Source organism: Taudactylus pleione, unplaced genomic scaffold (assembly GCF_031769625.1).
Source record: "Taudactylus pleione unplaced genomic scaffold, aTauple2 ptg000198l, whole genome shotgun sequence".
NCBI lineage: Eukaryota > Metazoa > Chordata > Amphibia > Anura > Myobatrachidae > Taudactylus > Taudactylus pleione.
This window is the reverse complement of record NW_028284600.1, coordinates 19,703,635-19,724,532: the sequence shown is the minus strand read 5'-3', so window position 1 is coordinate 19,724,532 and position 20,898 is coordinate 19,703,635. Positions and strand designations below refer to the sequence as shown.

The 20,898-nt window shown below is 41.8% G+C and overlaps 1 pseudogene; it reads right to left on the bottom strand.

The window, feature by feature from the left end:
- Positions 1-12,175: 12,175 nt before the first annotated feature.
- Positions 12,176-12,293, bottom strand: LOC148518908 (5S ribosomal RNA; annotated as a pseudogene).
- Between the last annotated feature and the right edge of the window lie 8,605 nt (positions 12,294-20,898).

Genomic DNA, 20,898 nt, shown 5'->3' with positions numbered 1-20,898 from the left:
GGCCGTGCTGCACATCCAACCGGATGATATTGCAAGTGGTCCCATTGCAGGTAATGAAGGACTGAACAAGGTATCATTACGTTGTTTATTACCACATTTTAATGTGTACCCAGGATCCAATATGTCGGACTGTCGTGCTGACATATTGCTCAGTGTATACCCAGCTATAATCCTGCTCTGCATCATGCTCACTACTGAAAATAGAGGATCAGAGATGGCAACAGCAATGATAGTTGAACTACTTGGGTCCAGCAGCTGAACAGACATAGGCCCTCATTCAGAGCCACTCGCTAGCGGCAGTACGCTCGTTCCGAGCGATGTTCGCACATCTGCGCATGCGTACAGTTTTTAGTACGCATGCGCGAACCAGTCAGTGCGGCCGAAAATCATTTGTACGCAATATAGCGAGTGCCTGCTATTTTGAGTGACAGAATTAGGCGTATGTGGGTGGTAACAGGGGAAGGTGCTTGAAAACGGGGAGTGGAGATCCGTTCGCAGGCGTGCTTAAAGGTCAAAACGGGCGTTTTATGGGTGTGCATAATTAATATAGCAGCGTCAATGACCACGTCACTTGGTTTTTTTTAACTCAGAACTGCTCGCAAAATAGCGGTTGAAAAAACCAACCACAAGAATAGCGAGCAGTTCATATCCTGTTCGATGTACTCGATTAATCTAATAAATAGCGGACATGACGTATGGTGCGAGCGGCCAGGGGGCGTTTTTAAGAAAAAAAAGAGCGTATGTTTTGCTCGCTCGTTCAGACTTAGAGGTGTGAACAGACTGCAATGTGCGAACGGATCATTTGCATAGCCACCCCTTGTTTTTGAACGAACGAACGCAAATAGCGAACGGCTCTGAATGAGGGCCATAGTATGCAGTGGATCTTCAATACAACCCTGATCTTGGTATCATCACTCTCATTGATATTACAATGTATTTTCCTACTGCCATTTTGTTTTAACTATTAACTATTTTAACTGTTTTATATTTGTGAAAATTCTGCATGCCAGGTCTTATTGTGAATACAAATCCCTTGTTATTGTGTATCTCATATGTGTGCATTCACAATAAGTAAGTCATTAGATGTATTTTGAATTAACTCATTGGCCGCAGTTCAGTTTAAAGCGATGCTGAACAGCCAAGGGAGGGAGCTCCCTGAGCCATTCAACTCAGCGCGATGTTTGTTTGGTCCGACTAAAGGATTTCTTCTCGCACGCCTCCTGTGGGTGTGAGAAGAAATCCGACTAAAGTGCGGTTGTTTACCGGCTTAGCGCTAACAGCCTCACTGCTGGCACATTAGTTGGAAAATGCTGGTTATCGCAACTAAACACCCAGGTTAAGTCACAAGAACTGGCATTCTCTGGCTTACAGCGTGCTGAATTGAATAACTCAAGGAGCTCTCTCCCTGGGCTATTCAGCATCGCTTTGAATTGAATCGCGGCCATTATGATTTCTCTGGACACTTCTTTAATTAGTGTACACAACTATGGGGAAGAGGGAAATGGGAAATCGTCGCACTGACTGTATATGACAAGATAATTATTAGTACCACTATTCTTATCAATAAATATCTGAAACCAGAAAAAGATACACAATATAGTGGTGGTGCTCACTAGAGTTAGGCAACAAGGACAAAACAAGAAAAAAAAAAGGAAAAACTCTATTTGGTGAGCACTCTTGTTTTTAGAAAATATAAATAAATTAATACATAACTTTTATTGGAAAACTATTCAATAAAATATAATATATTATTACCGGCAGCTGTGTGTAATAACACAAATCAAAATATGGTATGTCTCACATAAAGAGTATGTGAAAAAATATGAATAACCAAAAAGTATAAAGACATAACAAAGGAGAGAGTTATTTCAAAATGAAAATAAAATAAAAGGTTATAAAGTCCTGATTACTAATGCATCTAAGGCCAGATGCACAATAAACGTAGCTTAAATATCAAAAAAAATATCACATAACACAATTAGAGATATATCGAAACATCAAAGATAATGGCGAAATAAAGAATAAAAATAATACATATATATTGCCTCTATGGCATTATTAGAAAAAATACCAGTTTGTATCTATAGTGCTCTCATTAATGTGAAGTATCAGAATAGTCAAGGTAAAGATGCCGTTTCTCTAGATTCTACTTCTCCCTATTTGACCTCAAGTCATCGGTAGGGAGTGAGAGATCACCTGGAAACGGTTTGACCCTTAGAAACAACAGAATAACCGCAACGTTTCTCAATATTTCGCTTCTGCTGTTGGAGGTCTTACAAAAGAGCATTGGACCCCCAATGAGAGAGTTACTCTAATTGAGATTGTCATCAGTTAATAGAGAGGACACAAAAATATAAGAGAGTTATATAGCCGGGGGTCGTGTAGCTAAATAACTATTAAATTAATGCAGAGATATACAATGATAGCTGCTGATTAGTAATTACCACAGGGCTAACAATAACATGTGCATATGTATAGGTGTCCTCCAAGTTGATTGTTGCTAATACAAGGTAATAAATAATTACTCTTTTTATACATAAGCAACCAATTGAAAATATTATGCTGGGTTCCCTAGACATATATTAATTTATTGTAATATCATTAAATGGTACGTTTTTGGTAATATCTATGCAATTAGACGCACAATTACACCATATAAACAAAATGATTTAAACATGAACACATATCAAAACCTGTACAAAATATCTGCAATAAATCACCTACACAATGTATATAAAAGTGTAGTACTATAAATAAGTATCAGATCAGGACCATTAAATCCTTTAATACAAATTAAGTGCTATTGTACATATAGGGTTAAAGTAGTCAGCAATAGGTGCTTAAACCCAAATAACTATGGTAGGTCACAGAGCAACAACCCGTATGAGTCCGTGTGGAAAAAATCAGGTGTAAATGATACTGACCAAGCAAGTGAATAATAAAAAGTGTGAAGAAAATACAAGGGGTACAAACTGGTAGTTGGAGTGTCATGTGCTGCGCACACACAGACACCCGTCCTGCCGACGCACGTTTCGCCGAATGGCTTGTTCACGGAGGAGACAGGCCACGGAGACCGGCTGTTGCAGCTGTCTCCTCCGTGAACAAGCCATTCGACAGCTCGCCCCCTTTGGTGGGTACAAGCCCTGACCTTACTCAGAAATTGCTAACTTCCACGCACGCTATCAGGCCTCAGGCTGCGTAGGGCATCGCAGTGGATAATTTATGCACGCCCCTGCAACGGCGTTCTAACGCACTGGCACACCTGCATTTGGCCAACCACCCCCCGTTACCGCCCACAAAGGACACTTCCTGTCAATCACTCTGCGATGGGTCACGCGCTGTACGCAACAATTGTCCGCTTGCTCGCCTATTAGCAACTGCGTTCCTTGCTGAATTGGGCACATTGTGAAGGCTGGATTACCTCTATGGGTATTTTGCCTTTATTTACACAGTACACAGAATACTTCCATCCTACCCAGTTTGTGACTCTGTACCACAAAGATACTGCCACAAAGCATACATTTCATGATTAATATTAAACGGTGCTTGAATGATTCATAAACTCATTAGACTTTTTATTTTATAAACACAAATACTAGCGTGTTCATTTATTACCCTTGTACTTTCTTAATTAGACCCAATTTCTTTAATTGATGACTTGAGTCATGTTTGTAAAATTGATAAACACATAAATCTAAACTATCTCTCCCATTGTCTAAAAAACAACCTATCATTTCCCATTTGTAGCTGTTTATACCTTGGTGTGTATAAATTACACTAATGTTTTTAGAGGAGATTAGTGACAACTGTTCACTAGCATCACCTAATCTCAGCAGGGAAATAATCATATATCATTCTTCCAGGTTGTTCTGCCAATTGCCTTCAAATATGTTCATTTATTGCGATAAAGCCCATTTTTTTAGCTGCAATCAAGCCCTCTATGCTTTCAGTTAATTTATACATATATGCTACGTATACTGTGTGATGGAATTAGCCAACACCTATCATTATGAGTGAATTTTCTATTGCAAAATGAGGTGCGTTATTTCATTTGCAGTAATATGTGCAGAATGAAAATGATAGTTTTAAAAACTGATTTTACAGTAAACATGTTGCAGGGTTACGGTGATCAGCAAATTCTTAGTGGGAGGTTTTATTGGTTTGCTAATTTAACTATTTAAGATTTATCTCAAGCACCTTAGAACATTGAGCTTATTCTCTACAGTACTGTATACATTCCCAGGTTTTTTTAATATATGTGTTTGAATTGCAATGGATGGACCTATGATATTTTTGGCGTATGGTATGTGGTTCTATGCTAGATCTAAAAGACAATAAAGAACTGTAGCTGACCCACTAGTAGTGTTTCTCCCACTTGTTTCAATAGTCTATTTATTTCAATGGGGTTTTCTGCATGTAGAAATTCTATTGACTTATAAGAGCTATTGAAATGCATGGAGAAAACACAGCTAGTCTAATATCTCTTTTCCACCAAAAACCCGGATCCGACCTGGGTTTTCAGACATAGGACCAACCCAGGGCAGACACCATTTACACAGCACCGTCGATCTGGGTTATTCTCAGGTCAGCCCCGTTCACACTGAACCCGGGTCTGCCATACTAAACTTGTGAGGTCATAAAAAGTGGGAGGTGACTGCTCCACAACCACCAATCAGTTCATTTTAGGCATGACCCAGATCAGATAACCCGGGTTGCACCATTTACACTGCACCATTACCCAGGTCCATCCTGGGTCCGACCCTGGTAACTACTTGGTTTGGATTGCTGGGTCACTTGACCCATGTTATTTTTAGGGGACCCTTTTACACTGTGCAGCGACCCGTAAAGACCCAGCAAAAACACAGGTTTTTGCTCTGGTGTAAAAGGGGTATTAACTAATACAGGAGGACATTGAACATTGAGTTTGGGTCAGTACATCCTATTAGTGTAGAACCTAGGAGGTTTATAATCGGCACCAGTGGAATTGTGAAATGGAGTTTAGGCCACGCAGTGATCCTTAACCATGCTTGAAAGTGAGATGACGGTGTGCTGAGAGACGACGCTATGGGGAGATAATGGTGTGCTGAGAGTTGATGCAGGGGTGAAATGATGGTGTGCTGAGAGTTGATGCAGGGGGAAGGTGATGGTGTGCTGAGAGTAGACGCAGGGGGGAGATGATGGTGTGCTGAGAGTTGATTCAGGGGGGAGATGATGGTGTGGTGACAGTTGACACAGGGGGAGGTGATGGTGTGCTGAGAGTTGAGGCAGGGGGGGAGGTGATGGTGTGGCTGAGAGTTGATGCAGAGGGGAGATGATGGTGTTCTGAGAGTTGATACAGGGGGAGGTGATGGTGTGCTGAGACTTGATGCAGGGGGGGAGGTAATGGTGTGCTGAGAGATGACATGATGGGGAGATTATGGTGTGCTAAGAGTTGATGCAGGGGCTAAGGTGATGGTGTGCTTGAAAGTTAACTTGGGGGGAGGTGATGGTGTGCTGAGAGACAGCTCAGAGGGGAGATGATGTTGTGCTGAGAGTTAACGCAGGGGGGAGCGGTGATGGTGTGCTGAAAGACAATGCAGGGAGGGAGATGATGGTGTGGCTGAGAGACGCAGAAGGAAGGAAGTTAAACTGGGGGCACAAGTATGGTTGAACCGCTGTTGTATGTTGATGACCTTGTTAATATTCCTACACAAACAGGCATCTTCCGGACGATGTGAATAATATGAATATTGAATACAGACTGAAGACGCCGTTGTCCCAGCGAGGATATATTTCTTCAGAGATTCCACATTGTGAGAAACCACCGTATCAGGTGCATATAGAATGGAAAGGAATGTTCCTAGAGTGACGAGAAATGGATGGTGTATCATGTTGACACGCCCCATTTTCAGTAGCCATGCCCCTTCCTGTATGTGGTATAAAAAAAAGGGGATAGAAAGAAACTCTGGGCCTGATTCAGACCCGGTTGAGAGCGCTGTGCGCTCGCAACCGGGTCAATAGTGGGCCAGAGCGCATGCGCACGACGGAGCCGGCTCCGTCGCGTGCATGCGCGAGACCCGGATAGCGACGGGCACTCCGCTGCTCCGAATCTCGCAACAAAGGGTGCGAGCTGTCGATGTTGAGTGACAGCTCGCCCCCTTTGGTGGGTGGGCTGGGGGAGTGGCTGCCCAAATGGAGGCATTCCCATGTGAACGCCTCCATTTGGGGGTGTCCCCACTGACATCACGAGGGAGCCAAAATCTCTCTGGGGCTTGCGCCAACGAGAACCTACCACAAGGGTCTCATACCAAGCCCGATGGTCGTGATGGTCTTGACCATCGCGACCATCTTCCTGGCCGCTCGCTATAGCTGTGGGTGGTCACCCACAGCTATGCAAGCGGCCAGGAGGCCGTTCTAAAAAAAAAAATAGCCCGGCCCTGATTCAGAGTGAGCACTCTGTCAGATCGTCCGGCTCTGAATCAGGGCCTCTGTTTTGTGAGCATTCAAATTGTGTAATAGATTGGTACTAAAAATTTACTTTTAATATACAATATTAAAATCAACATAAATGACAAGAAAAATTTAAACAATAATGATTACAGTACACTATTCCTTATCAATGTACACGCTTAAATATATCACTATTATTGTGTCTGCATGGTATGCTCAATGCTATCCCAAAAAATTATTCATAGACAAGTAATAGAGATGCGTACAAAAAGAATTTCCCTTGCCTATTGGTTAATGGCGAAGTGTTACCCAGTAAATAATATAAAATCTAACATCATAAATAAATATCATTAGACTTCAATGCATTTTCTAAATTATTTATTCTGTATGAAAAGGAAATCTTAGGGTCAAGGACGGTCAGGGTATAGGAGCCGTTAATTCCTGATTCTGCTACTCCTCACCCGGAACTAAGTCCATCTATGAGGAGTGAGTGACCATAAATAACGGGTTGCCCTTAGAAACAACAGGATAACAGTGATTTTTCTCAGGTGTTCGTTTCTGCTTTTGTGGGTCTTATTGTCAGTAATAACTCTCAGTTATAACTATAAGCCACAATTTTCGTCAGATACCTGCTGTTATATTGCAGTTGGTACTTTCAGTATTCAAATACATTTGTTAGTGAATAAGATGAACCAGAGTAACCCTAATGGGTCTGATCAGTGTTCAAAAGACATTTGCGAATAAATAAAGTAAGCTGAATAACCCTAATGGGTCCGCACACTATATATAATGTATAGATTATTTAAATATAGATACAAACTTGAAGTCGGGGTCTCCCCTTGCTGTTATTACTGCTGCTGCCGACGCGCATTTCGCCGATGTGGCTTGATCACGGGGGAATGGTGTAGAGCGGAGTAACCGGACGGTCTGGATAATAAAGGACAGGAGACCAATCATCCTCTCCCAGGCTCTGAGTGTCAGCTCATTCTACCAATAGAGAGTTTAAGGACTCAGCTGTCTAATTACGCTTGGATCTAATTCAGTTTAAAATAGCCTCATCCAATTCTGTGGATGTGACAGATTCAGTTAACCTATGCTTATCAATAGGTATATTAATCCTAAGTAATGAAAAACCATATATGTCTGATTAAATATCATAAAGATTATCCCGACATACAAAGAGTGCTATTAATATCCCCATAATAGCCAGAGATAGCTAAATAATGAACAGGTTAAATTCAGTTCAATTTCAACTGAAATTAAAATAAATATAAATAAAAAATAAAAATAATATTATCAAAGATAGTTGGAGATTCAAAAAAAGGGAGGACAAGAATAAAATAATTATAATTATTATTATCTCCCTAGGGATTAGATACTGTTAAATAAATCAGTACATAAATGTAAAATAAATAACTAAGCTATAGCCAAAAAGTCCTTATTTAAACTACTGTCATAATTCAATAATAGGTACATACAGTATCGTTTACACCAATATCTGTGGTTGAATTTATTAAAATAATTTATCTTAATCATAATACACTTTTTGAACTATACCGATATTGTTGTGTACTCGTGCATAAGCATAACCATTGGCATACATGTCTAAGATGTCAATTGAAATGCTTGCTAAATAAAGATGAAAACAAATTAACTCTGGTTAATCTTCTTACTTACATAACATCTTTTGTGCCCTAATTTAATGAATGATGGTATTATTAACATACTACTATTATCTCATAATCATTATAGAACACCAATAAATTCAATATATGAATTAAAGTTAACCATGACTCCTTAATATAGTGAAGTGCTCAGTGCAGTGAAAAATGGATAACAAATTAAATGACTTGACAAATATATCTACTGTGTGATATGAATATTATTACACTCCCTGTATGTGACCACGCTCATTTTTTGGCGTGCTAAATATGTTTTGCTATATTGTGGGTGTGGTGGGGGGGGGCAATCTTAAACTTGCCCTGGGCTCCGAAGACCCTAGTTACTCCACTGCAATGGATACATACCTTGAGTGCAAGGTTCACAAACAGAATTAGGATACGGATCACACAATATAAGAGGGTCAAGATTTGGCTTGCGGTGCAGGATAACTAGACAGCAGACTTGGGCCCTGATTCAGAGCCGGACGCTCTAACCAGAGCGCTCGCTCTGAATCAGGGCCCACCTCCATAAATATGGAGCGTCCTCCTGGACGCTCGTATAGCTGTGGGTCACCACCCACAGCCTATACGAGCGTGCAGGATGATGGTCTTGACCATCGCGACCATCGCCACTGCGAGCCGAAGCCTGCGGTTGAGTTTCTCAACCGCAAGGCCCGGAGTGATTTTGGCTCTATCAGAGCCAAAATCACTCCCACTGACATCACTAGTGATGTCAGTGGGGCCGGCTTCAGACGGTAGGCGTTCCCTTGGGAACGCCCCCGTCTGGCAGGCACGCCCCCGGCACGCCCACCAAAGGGGGCGTGCTGTCAATCAACATCGACAGCACGCCCCCTTTGATCAGACACAGCGAGCGAAGGAAAGTCCATCGCTCGTCGCGTCTCGCGCATGCGCACCATCGACCCACTTGCGAGCGGACAGCCGCTCGCGAGTGGGTCTGAATCAGGCCCTTGGTTCACAGAACAGAGCAACAAGATAGCTGGATTGGCTTGCAGTGCAGGATATCTAGATAGAAGGTTAACTCATAGTACAGTATAACAAGATAGCCGTCTTGGTTTGCAGAGCAGGACAACAAGATAGCTGGTTTTATTTTGAAGAGCAGGCTAACAAGATAGTTGGTTTGGTTTGAAGAGCAGGCTAACAAGATAGCTGGCTTGACTCACAGTGCAGGATAACTTGATAACAGGCTCGGCTCACAGTGCAGGATAACCAGATAGCAGGCACGCCTGACAGGGCAAGATAACCAGATAGCAGACTCTAGATATAAAAAAAAAAAAAACCTGTGCTCTGTCAATCAATCAGTGCTTATAATAATTATACCAAATAAAAAAGTATAGAGTGTTGTTTATTAAAATGTAAGTTAAATACAATGTTGCATAGGTACCAGCAAATAAAACAAAATATTGCACATATAAGACACAATACATATTGGCAATAATATTAAGGAAATATTCAAGTAATTGAAACAATTGGTTTCTTTTCCATCCATTTAAACTAATGTACAGAGGGCCTAATTCAGACCCGTTCGCGAGCGCTGTAGCGCTCGCAAGCGGGTCAATATTGGCCAAGTGCGCATGCGCACGACGGAGGCGGCTCCATCGTGCGCATGCGTGAGACCCGAATAACGACGACCAAGCCGTCGTTATGGGTCTCGCACCAACGGGGGCGTGCTGTCGATGGGAACGCCTACCGTCTGGGGCCGGCCCCACTGACATCACTAGTGATGTCAGTGGGAGTGCTTTTGGCTCTGGTCTGACCACCCTTTGCCTTCAAAATAGCATAAATTCTTCTAGGTACACTTGCACATAGTTTTAGAAGGAACTTGGCAGGGATGTTGTTCCAAACATCTTGGAGAACTAACTACAGATCTTCTGTGGATGTAGGCTTGCTCAAATCCTTCTATCTCTCCATGTAATCCCAGACAGACTCGATGATGTTAAGATCAGGGCTCTGTGGGGGGCCATATCATCACTTCCTGGTCTCCTTGTTCTTCTTTACCCTGAAAATAGTTCTTAATGACATTGGCTGTATGTTTGGGGCCGCTGTCCTGTTGCAGAATAAATTTGGAGCCAGTCAGACGCCTCTCTGATGATATTGCATGATGGATAAGTACCTGCCTGTATTTCTCAGCATTGAGGACACCATTAATCCTGACCAAATCCCCAACTCCATTTGCTGAAATGCAGCCCCAAACTTGCAAGGAACCTCCACCATGCCTCACTTTTGCCCGCGGACACTTTGGCGAACAAAGTGCCTTCTGTTACAGCCAAATATTTAAAATTTTGATCCATCAGTCCATAGCACCTTCTGGCATTTTTCTGCACTCCAATTCCTATGTTTTCATGCATAGTTGAATTGCTTTGGCCTTGTTTCCACATCGAAGGTACTGTATGGCTTTTTGGCCTCAATTCTTCCCTGAAGACCACTTCTGGCCAAACTTCTCTGAACAGTAGATGGGTGTACCTGGGTCCCACTGGTCCCTGCCGGTTCTGAGCTGATGGCACTGCTGGACATCTAATTTCGAAGGGAAGTAAGCATGATGTGTCTTTCATCTGATGCACTAAGTTCCTTGGATGACCACTGCATCTTTGGTCCTCAACGTTGCCTGTTTCTTTGTGCTTTTTCAAAAGAGCTTGAGCAGCACATTTTGAAACCGCAGTCTGCTTTGAAATCTTTGCCTGGTAGAGACCTTGCTGATGCAGTATAACTACCTTGTGACTTGTTGCTGTGCTCAGTCTTGCCATGGTGTATGACCTGTGACATGAAACGGCCTTCCACAACCTCACCTTTGTAGCAGAGTTTGGCTGTTCCTCACCCAGTTGTTCATTGATAAAAATAAACTATAAACACTTCTATTTTTTAATGCATTTATACTTTGCAGCATTTTTTCTTCCCATGCCTAAAACTTTTGCACAGTAATGTGTATATATATATATATATATATATATATATATATATACTACAAAAAATGGCCGACACTCCACAAAAACTGATACTTGCCCGGGTGCCTTCCAATGGAAAAACTGCCAAACATGTATGGAGATAACGGCGGCACTCACAGGACTTGTGTAAAGAAGACTCACGACTCAGGAAGGTAAAAGTTCAACGTTTCAGTCTGGCGACTTTTATCAAGAACTACAGACAGAAGATACAGTGCATACCTTTATACCCAGTGACATCCCATAGTGACAATGTACACCGCTCACCACGCTGCTGATGACATCATCAACGCGGGACAAAGCGCTTGCGCAATGATGCAACCGCGCACGACATGGTTACCATGGTAAGCAACCAGGAAGACTAAATGTAAATACACAGAACAGGCTCTGCAATGAAAGCGTGCTGCAATCCCCGCCGCTTGTCAGCGCACACTGGGGAGCGAGCATGCTGTCGCTGTGACAAGGCAGACACATAGAAATTGCTGTGTAATGAGTCCCGGTGAAGTGGCAAAGCGAGCAGTGGCATACAAATTAAACACAAATATTAATACAGAAACAACATTATGATACATGAGGGTTATAGCAACACAATTTCGATGTAATAAAATATCATATTATTGATCTTGCTACATGAGAAAGTGTATACCATGTAACAATCGTGATACACACAGGTAAGTGACATATATCTTTGGTAATGTTGACAACCAGAACCAACAGGTCAAATATGTTATCAAGCTCTTACACGAGTCTGAGGCCAAGCGATGCATCTATAAAAATGTATGTATATAAATAATCAATATGTGAACTCATGAGGATAAAATGACCTCCACATGACCAAAACTGAACATGTGAAGTCTTCAGGCTTATAATTGAATGGTTCTGACCCTGCCAAGAAGAAAAGAATGTGACATATAAAGCTGATATGGAACATATGGCAAGACATTAGGCTCTGACAGGTCCGCCATATAATATAGCCTGGTGGATCCAAAAAGGAACTCTGCAGTACACATAACACATGATGAAAACACTGCACAACTGGATGAATCTGATAAGAATCCATCCACTGTGTGAATACAAGGAAAAGTGACGGCAAATGCAAACGGATGAACATCAGATAAGGATAACTCCATGTTACAGCACCAGGTATTCCTGGATGGTCTCCCATTCAAGTACTAGCCTGGCCTACACTGCTTAGCTTCAAAGATCAGACGGTATAAGGCGTATCCAGTGTAGTATGGCTGTAGCAGAAGAATAATGGATCCAAGTGTGATCATCCTGCATATGTCTAAGACCGAGACAACAACGAATCAACACACAGCAGATGGCTCCAAACAAATCAATACCACCTGGCATTAAGAAGAGAACAATCAACATGAAAATTGCAAATATATAAATTAAGCAGAGCAATAATGAAACCTAAAGATGTGGGTAACAACTACCCTGTAGGTATAAGTGTGACTGCACTATGTGGCATTAATGCGAGGAAGATCTCAGAAAAAACAGGAAAAGGAGAGTTGTTCGTTGAGACCAAATGGTGATATGGTGTTCATTTTATGAATCCAAAATGTTTCAAGTTGTAACAGCTTTTTATCCCTATCCCCTCCTCGTTTGTTGATGGGGACATGGTCGATTAGTTTATATACCAGGGTAGATAATGAATGTCGGAAGTTCTTGAAGTGACGAGCCACTGGCTGGTCTATTTCCTTTCATTCTAATGCTTGTCGAATTGCTGTGCGATGTTGTGCCATTCTGATTCTGGCAGTGCAAGTCGTCTTTCCGATGTAAGCCAGTCCACAAGGACACCGTATCATGTACACCACACATTTGGTAGTGCACGTTAGTGTATGTCTGATGGGGAAGCGTTTCCCTGAGTGTGGGTGTACCACATCTGGGCCGGTTTCCATAAAACTGCATGTCGTGCAACCAGTGCACCGATAGCATCCTGGTTTTTTGAATAAGAAATGTTGTTCAGGGATGACGGGACCATAGTTGATATCATTGTGTACAAGCCAGTCCTTCAAATTTTTCCCTCATTTGTAGCCCAGCATAATCCTTGAGTTTTTTAACGACTTGATGGAATTGTCGGTATTAATTAACTACTGCCAAAAGTCCTGTGCAGTGTCCCAGTCCTAAAGGGGTGCTGTAGTGTTGTCCAAGGGGTGCTCTGTCCATCAGGGGTGCTCCCCCCAAGTGCAAAAAAAAATTATATTTTTTCTGTGTTTGTGAATTGTGTGCACAGTAGCCGCACGTGCATCAACAAAGTAGTGCCAAGCGTGCGCCTGTGTCATAAGTAAAGGGCCGGCTGGCTTGACCGTTAAAGGGTGCTGTAACCCCCAAAGTGCACTCCAAACAAAATAAAAAATATTTTCTGTGTGTGTGAATTGTGTGCACTGTGGCTGCACGTGCATCAAGAAAGGAGCAGCGCCAAGCATGCGCCTGTGTCCCATTAGTAAAGGGCCGGCTGGCTTGTCCGTTAAAGGGTGCTGTAACCCCCAAAGTACACTCCAAACAAAATAAAAAAATATTTTCTGTGTTTGTGAATTGTGTGCACTGTGGCTGCACGTGCATCAACAAAGGAGCAGTGCCAAGCGTGCGCCTGTGTCCCATTAGTAAAGGGCCGGCTGGCTTGTCCGTTAAAGGGTGCTGTAACCCCCAAAGTACACTCCAAAAAAAAATATATATTTTCTGTGTTTGTGAATTGTGTGCACTGTAGCCGCACGTGCATCAACAAAGTAGTGCCAAGCGTGCGCCTGTGTCATAAGTAAAAGGCCATCTGGCTTGACCGTTAAAGGGTGCTGTAACCCCCAAAGTGCACTCCAAACAAAATAAAAAATATTTTCTGTGTTTGTGAATGGTGTGCACTGTGGCTGCACGTGCATCAACAAAGGAGCAGCGCCAAGCGTGCGCCTGTGTCCCATTAGTAAAGGGCCGGCTGACTTGTCCGTTAAAGGATGCTGTAACCCCCAAAGTACACTCCAAACAAAATAAAAATATATTTTCTGTGTTTGTGAATTGTGTGCACTGTGGCTGCATGTGCATCAACAAAGGAGCAGCGCCAAGCGTGCGCCTGTGTCCCAAAAGTAAAGAGCCGGCTGGCTCATTTCTTAAAGGGTGGTGTAACCCACAAAGTGCACTACTCTCCAGCAAAAATAAAAAAATATTTTCTGTGTTTGTGTGCACCTTAGCCGCACGTATATATCAATATAACATAAATGGAGGACCAAACTTTCTCCGATAAAAATAAAATAGGGAAAGATCAAGAACCACTTCCTCCTAGTGCTGTTGCTGCTGTTGGGAGTTGTTCATCATCCCAGAGAGGAAGTAGGAACACCACTACTTTTACTAAACAATTGACCCTCCAACAGTCCCTAGCGAGGAGGGTGAAGTACAACAGCAGTCATCCTGAAGCAAAATGTATAACTGAGGCCTTGACTGCTATGTTGGTGTTAGACGTGCGTCCGGTATCCGCCATTAGTGCAGTGGGATTTAGACAATTGATGGAGGTAGTGTGTCCCTGGTTCCAAATCCCGTCTAGATTCCACCTGCATCCTCAAAGCAGCAGCGACAAGCGTGCGTCTGTCTGTTAAAGGGTGGTGTAACCCTCAAAGTGCGCTCCACAAACAATAAAAAAATTCTTCTTTTTTTTTCTGTCTTTGTGAATTGTGTGAGCTGTAGCCGCACCTGCATCCTCAAAGCAGCAGCGACAAGCGTGCGTCTGTCTGTTAAAGGGTGGTGTAACCCCCAAAGTGCGCTCCAACCAAAATAAAATAATCTTCTTTTTTTCTGTGTTTGTGTGTGAAATGTATGCGCAGTAGTCGCACCTGCATCCTCAAAGCAGATGCGACAAGCGTGCATCTGTCTGTTAAAGGGTGGTGTAACCCTCAAAGTGTGCTCCACAAAAAAAAATTATCTTTTTTTTCCTGTCTTTGTGAATTGTGTGGGCTGTATCCGCACCTGTATCCTCAAAACAGCAGCGACAAGTGTGCGTCTGTCTGTTAAAGGGTGGTGTAACCCTCAAAGTGCTCCAAAAGATAAAAAACGATTTTTTTATGTGTTTGTGACTTGTGTGCGATGTAGCTGCACGTGCATCAACACAGTAGCAGCGCCAAGCCTGGGCCTGTGTCATAAGTCAAGGGCCGGTTTGGACATCTGGTCCGGACTGAAGAACGTGCCAACAATTTCTGACAAGTCTACTGTCACTGCATATGATTCTGTCCTCAAAGCAGCAGCGACAAGCGTGCGTCTGTCTGTTAAAGGGTGGTGTAACCCTCAAAGTGCGCTCCACAAACAATAAAAAAATTCTTTTTTTTTTTCTGTCTTTGTGAAATGTGTGGGCTGTAGCCGCACCTGCATCCTTAAAGCAGCAGCGACAAGCGTGTGTCTGTCTGTTAAAGGGTGGTGTAACCCTCAAAGTGCGCTCCACAAACAATAAAGAAATTCTTCTTTTTTTTTCTGTCTTTGTGAATTGTGTGGGCTGTAGCCGCACCTGCATCCTCAAAGCAGCACCGACAAGCGTGCGTCTTTCTGTTAAAGGGTGGTGTAACCCCCAAAGTGCGCTCCAACCAAAATAAAATAATCTTTTTTTCTGTTTTTGTTTGTGAAATGTATGCGCAGTAGCCGCACCTGCATCCACAAAGCAGCAACGACAAGCGTGCGTCTGTCTGTTAAAGGGTGGTGTAACCCTCAAAGTGCGCTCCACAAACAATAAAGAAATTCTTCTTTTTTTTTCTGTCTTTGTGAATTGTGTGGGCTGTAGCCGCACCTGCATCCTCAAAGCAGCACCGACAAGCGTGCGTCTTTCTGTTAAAGGGTGGTGTAACCCCCAAAGTGCGCTCCAACCAAAATAAAATAATCTTTTTTTCTGTTTTTGTTTGTGAAATGTATGCGCAGTAGCCGCACCTGCATCCTCAAAGCAGCAACGACAAGCGTGCGTCTGTCTGTTAAAGGGTGGTGTAACCCTCAAAGTGCGCTCCACAAAAAATATATATTTTTTTTCCTGTCTTTGTGAATTGTGTGGGCTGTAGCCGCACCTGCATCCTCAAAGCAGCACCGACAAGCGTGCGTCTTTCTGTTAAAGGGTGGTGTAACCCCCAAAGTGCGCTCCAACCAAAATAAAATAATCTTTTTTTCTGTTTTTGTTTGTGAAATGTATGCGCAGTAGCCGCACCTGCATCCACAAAGCAGCAACGACAAGCGTGCGTCTGTCTGTTAAAGGGTGGTGTAACCCTCAAAGTGCGCTCCACAAACAATAAAGAAATTCTTCTTTTTTTTTCTGTCTTTGTGAATTGTGTGGGCTGTAGCCGCACCTGCATCCTCAAAGCAGCACCGACAAGCATGCGTCTTTCTGTTAAAGGGTGGTGTAACCCCCAAAGTGCTCTCCAACCAAAATAAAATAATCTTTTTTTCTGTTTTTGTTTGTGAAATGTATGCGCAGTAGCCGCACCTGCATCCTCAAAGCAGCAACGACAAGCGTGCGTCTGTCTGTTAAAGGGTGGTGTAACCCTCAAAGTGCGCTCCACAAAAAATATATATATTTTTTCCTGTCTTTGTTAATTGTGTGGGCTGTAGCCGCACCTGCATCCTCAAAGCAGCAGCGACAAGCGTGCGTCTGTCTGTTAAAGGATTACATCGGTGACAGCATCCAAGTAGGCATGTCAGACAGTCCGTACATGTACTGGCAGGAAAAAGAGGCAATTTGGAGGCCCCTGTACAAACTGGCTCTATTTTACCTGAGTTGCCCCCCCTCCAGTGTGCACTCCGAAAGAGTGTTTTGTGCAGCCGGGAACCTTGTCAGCAAAAGGCGTAGGAGGTTGCTTCCACAAAATGTGGAGAAGATGATGTTCATAAAAATGAATTATCAACTCTTCCAGGGAGACCAGCCTCCAGAACGTACAGAGGGACCTGTGGTGGTGGATTCCAGTGGGGACGAATTAATACTCTGTGAGGATGAGGATGTACACAACACTGAAGAGGGTGAGGAATCGGTGAATGAGGATGATGAGGACGACATCTTGCCTCCGTAGAGCCAGTTTGTGCAGGGACAGATTAATTGCCAGCTTGTTTTGGGGGGCCCAAACGAACCAATAATTTCAGCCACAGTCGTGTGGCAGACCCTGGCGCTGAAATGATTGGTTTGTTAAAGTGTGCATGTCCTGTTTATACAACATAAGGGTGGGTGGGAGGGTCCAAGGACAATTCCATCTTGCACCTCTTTTTTTTCTTTGCATTATGTACTGTTTGGGGCCTAGTTTTTCAAACTGCCATCCTGTCTGCCACTGCAGTGTCACTCCTAGATGGGCCATGTGTTTGTGCCGCCCACTCGTGTCGCTTAGCATAGTCATCCATCTACCTCGGTGCAACCTTTTGGACATAAAAACACTATTGTGAGGTGTGAGGTGTTCAGAATAGACTGGAAATGAGTGGAAATTAAGGTTTTTGAGGTTAATAATAGCATAGGAGCAGAAAAATCAACACATTCTGTGATTTTAGGTGTTTTTATGCTTTTTTTAAAAAAAAATACAGATCCAAAGCACAAAACCCAGAACCCAAAACACGGAAGGGTGGTTTTGGCAAAACCAATCCAGATCCAAAACACGAAGAAAGATCCAGATCCAAAACCAAAACACGAAAAGTGGCCGGTGCACACCCCTAATATATATATATATATATTAGGCATGACTACCACTGCTTTAGTCATGTAATCATGCCTTGTGGTCATTGTACCATAATTGTACAGTGCCCCCCCTTCATTCAACTTATATTTACTCATCTTAGCTCCTGTTGTGTCACGGACAGATATTTCTGACATAAGCCTTCCCCCTTATCTAGTACAGCTGGAAACCTCCAAAACCTCCAGAGCCTGGCTGCTGCACACATCTAGCACACTATCAACATGCTGTGATCCTGACAATCCCTTACAGACTACAGGAGTGACTTGTTACCACATAAGCTTCTCAGGATTCCTCAGTTCCCTGCATATCCTCAGAAGAAAAGATATGTGCACAATCAACTTATAGGTAAGTATATGACTCCAGCTTATTCACAGCAAGGCTGAGCTTTGCTTAAAGTACAATACAATCTTTCCTTAAAGTACAAACCTATGTGACAGACCTTTAAAACGTGTTTTTACATGCTGCAAAAAATTATTTCAATAGGGAATTAGATCAGTTTAGGATACTTGGTAGAATCAGGACAGATTTGAGTTTTCTGATTATATACAGTACTACTGGGTTTTTTTTGCTGCTGATAAGTGTATACATACTAATCTGTTTAAAGAGATGGCAGATGTTGTAATGAACTACAAAATACTGTACAGAGTGCCTGGCAAGATCATTTTGTCTAATGTGATGTTTTGCAAAAAGTCATGAAATTACAGCAGCTACGTTGTAAACAAATTAAATGAAATACAAATTAACTGACATACTCTCAGGCACAATGAACAAGTGCATTTTCCTCTCCCAGAAAGTAAATCTGTTTGTTGATTAGAGTAAAAGAAAACTAAATAATATGCTCAAGACCATAACATTTCAAAATATTAATACCTAAATCTAATTTATGATTGTTGTATAATCTAATTTCTGTAAAGAGATGACATAGATGGCATACATTAATGAATGTATAGTATTATGACTTACGGAATAACTTTTGCATTAACCAGTGATACTCATAATTAAAAATTCAACATTTCCCATCATCGTGAATGTTTTTAGATTGTCAGCTCATTTGTTCAACAACAGCTATGCAATATTTTTATACAACACAGCACCTCCTCTTGCTCACGCGATAACGGCCATCACAATAGATTGTGATGGTAAATGTGCGCCAAAGGGAACGCATGCAAAAAAATGCATGACCAAAGAGCACTAGATATCAGGCATTCTTATTCCTTATGCCTTGTTCCCAGCACATATGTGAATGAGCCCTCATATTTAACACTGGATTTGGAAATCATGAATTTAAAACAGATACATTAACCTTTACTTGAGGTATACATTTCAAGCAGTGAATTTATTCAGAACGTTATGGCGCATTTACTAGTACTGTATGCTGACATATTATTTACCCATATTTCTTTGTCAATATCAAGAGTGGAATTTCTGATCATTATTCGATGATAAATATAGTCAATTCGACTTCCTTTTAGATGTTAATAATTATAATATAATATATTTAACTTTTTTTTTTACTTTTTTTTTGCATAATTTTATAGTAAATAATTTTTTTTTATATAAATCTATAATAAACCTATGCAAATCTTTATCTCTGACAGTATCGTTTCTTCTTCTTACCACACATCTCATTTACAAATCCAATAATAAGCCTTTTGGCAAGTGAATATTTTATCTAAGTTTTCGCACTTCAGCTGGCTCTAATTTATCAGCTCACATGCAACCTCCTGTAACTGTGACTTAATACCTAGCTTTGCCTCTCCTTGTGTGCTCTTCACGTGTTCGTGTTTATTGTTTATGTTTATTGTCAGGCAGTGTCATCTGTTGGATTAAGCCCAGCTGTGCTATCTACAGTAGATACTGTACGCAGATAAATAAGATAGACCGACGGATGGTTGTGTGTCCGCTCAGTGTATGTTGTGAGAGACAATACAGTATGTTACGTCTGATTTTCCAGTTTCCTCAGTCAAACTATTAATTTGATTTACTGCATGAAATAAAAATGATGGCACAAAAGAACGTTTTATTAGAAAAGATTCAGTGCAGTGCATTGGTGAGCAGCTGTTTTCTCCGACTGGCTGACTGCCATCCAGATGTGCCCTGTACTGTCAGCATGTTAATTCTCCATCCTAAGTGCTCTTTCATAGGCAGTAATAGGAGCAAATTGTACCAAGCAGTCACATATGCTGAATATAAGTAAAATGAATGCTAAATGGCACGGAACTCATGTTCTAGTGCCATTTAGCGTATTACATATTTAGCATATCCTATATTAATGTACTGTGGTGTTATATAGGCAAAACATCTATTAACGGGTCAGTTTCATCTTCCCTATATCTTGTTTAGTTTCAACTCCAACCAGAAAAAGAGTATTATAAAATGTAACAATGATGTTCAGGATCACGAAAATATGTTTTGAGAACGTGGGGGGAGATTTATCAAAGCTTGGAGAAACAGCGTAGAGAGATAAAGCAACAACCAATCAACTTCTATTATTTTTCAAACACATCCTGTAAAATGACAGCTATAAGATGATTGGTTGGTAGTTTACCTCTCTCCACTTTATCTCTCGCCAAGCTTTGATAAGGCTGTCCCTTAGGGGCCCATTTAGCAATGAGTTTTATCATGCACATGTTTTAAAACTCATTGCGTATGATCAATAATGTTCCAGCCACTCAGCTCCGAACTGTCATCTGTTTGAAAAATGACAGTTGGGAGCTGATTAGCTGAAGCACCATTTATCATATGCAATCAGTTTAAAAACTCGTTGTGTATGATAAAACTCTTTGATAAATGGGCTCCTTAAATACAGAATTAACTTTGAGTCAACTTTTAGGTACTGTGATAACTCTTGCATTTAAGTTGGTAAAAGTATATGCACTCACTATTAAGTCACTTTAAGTAATAGCTATGATATACATTACAGTACTTGTGTGATTCAAATGCCTTTGATTTACCTGTAGGCATTAAACACCACTGTAAATTAAATCACTTTGGGGTGCTCATGTGAATGAAACTATTTGTAACTGGGTGAGAACAGAATCCCAGGGTGGTAGTTAGCATAAGAGCAAAGGACAGATAGATGGGGAGATTATAGAGTGGCACTACAGTTAATGGACACAGCAAAGGCAAGTACAGAATCTCAACAAGAAAACCGGCCTGAGTCAGGGGTCATACAGCACA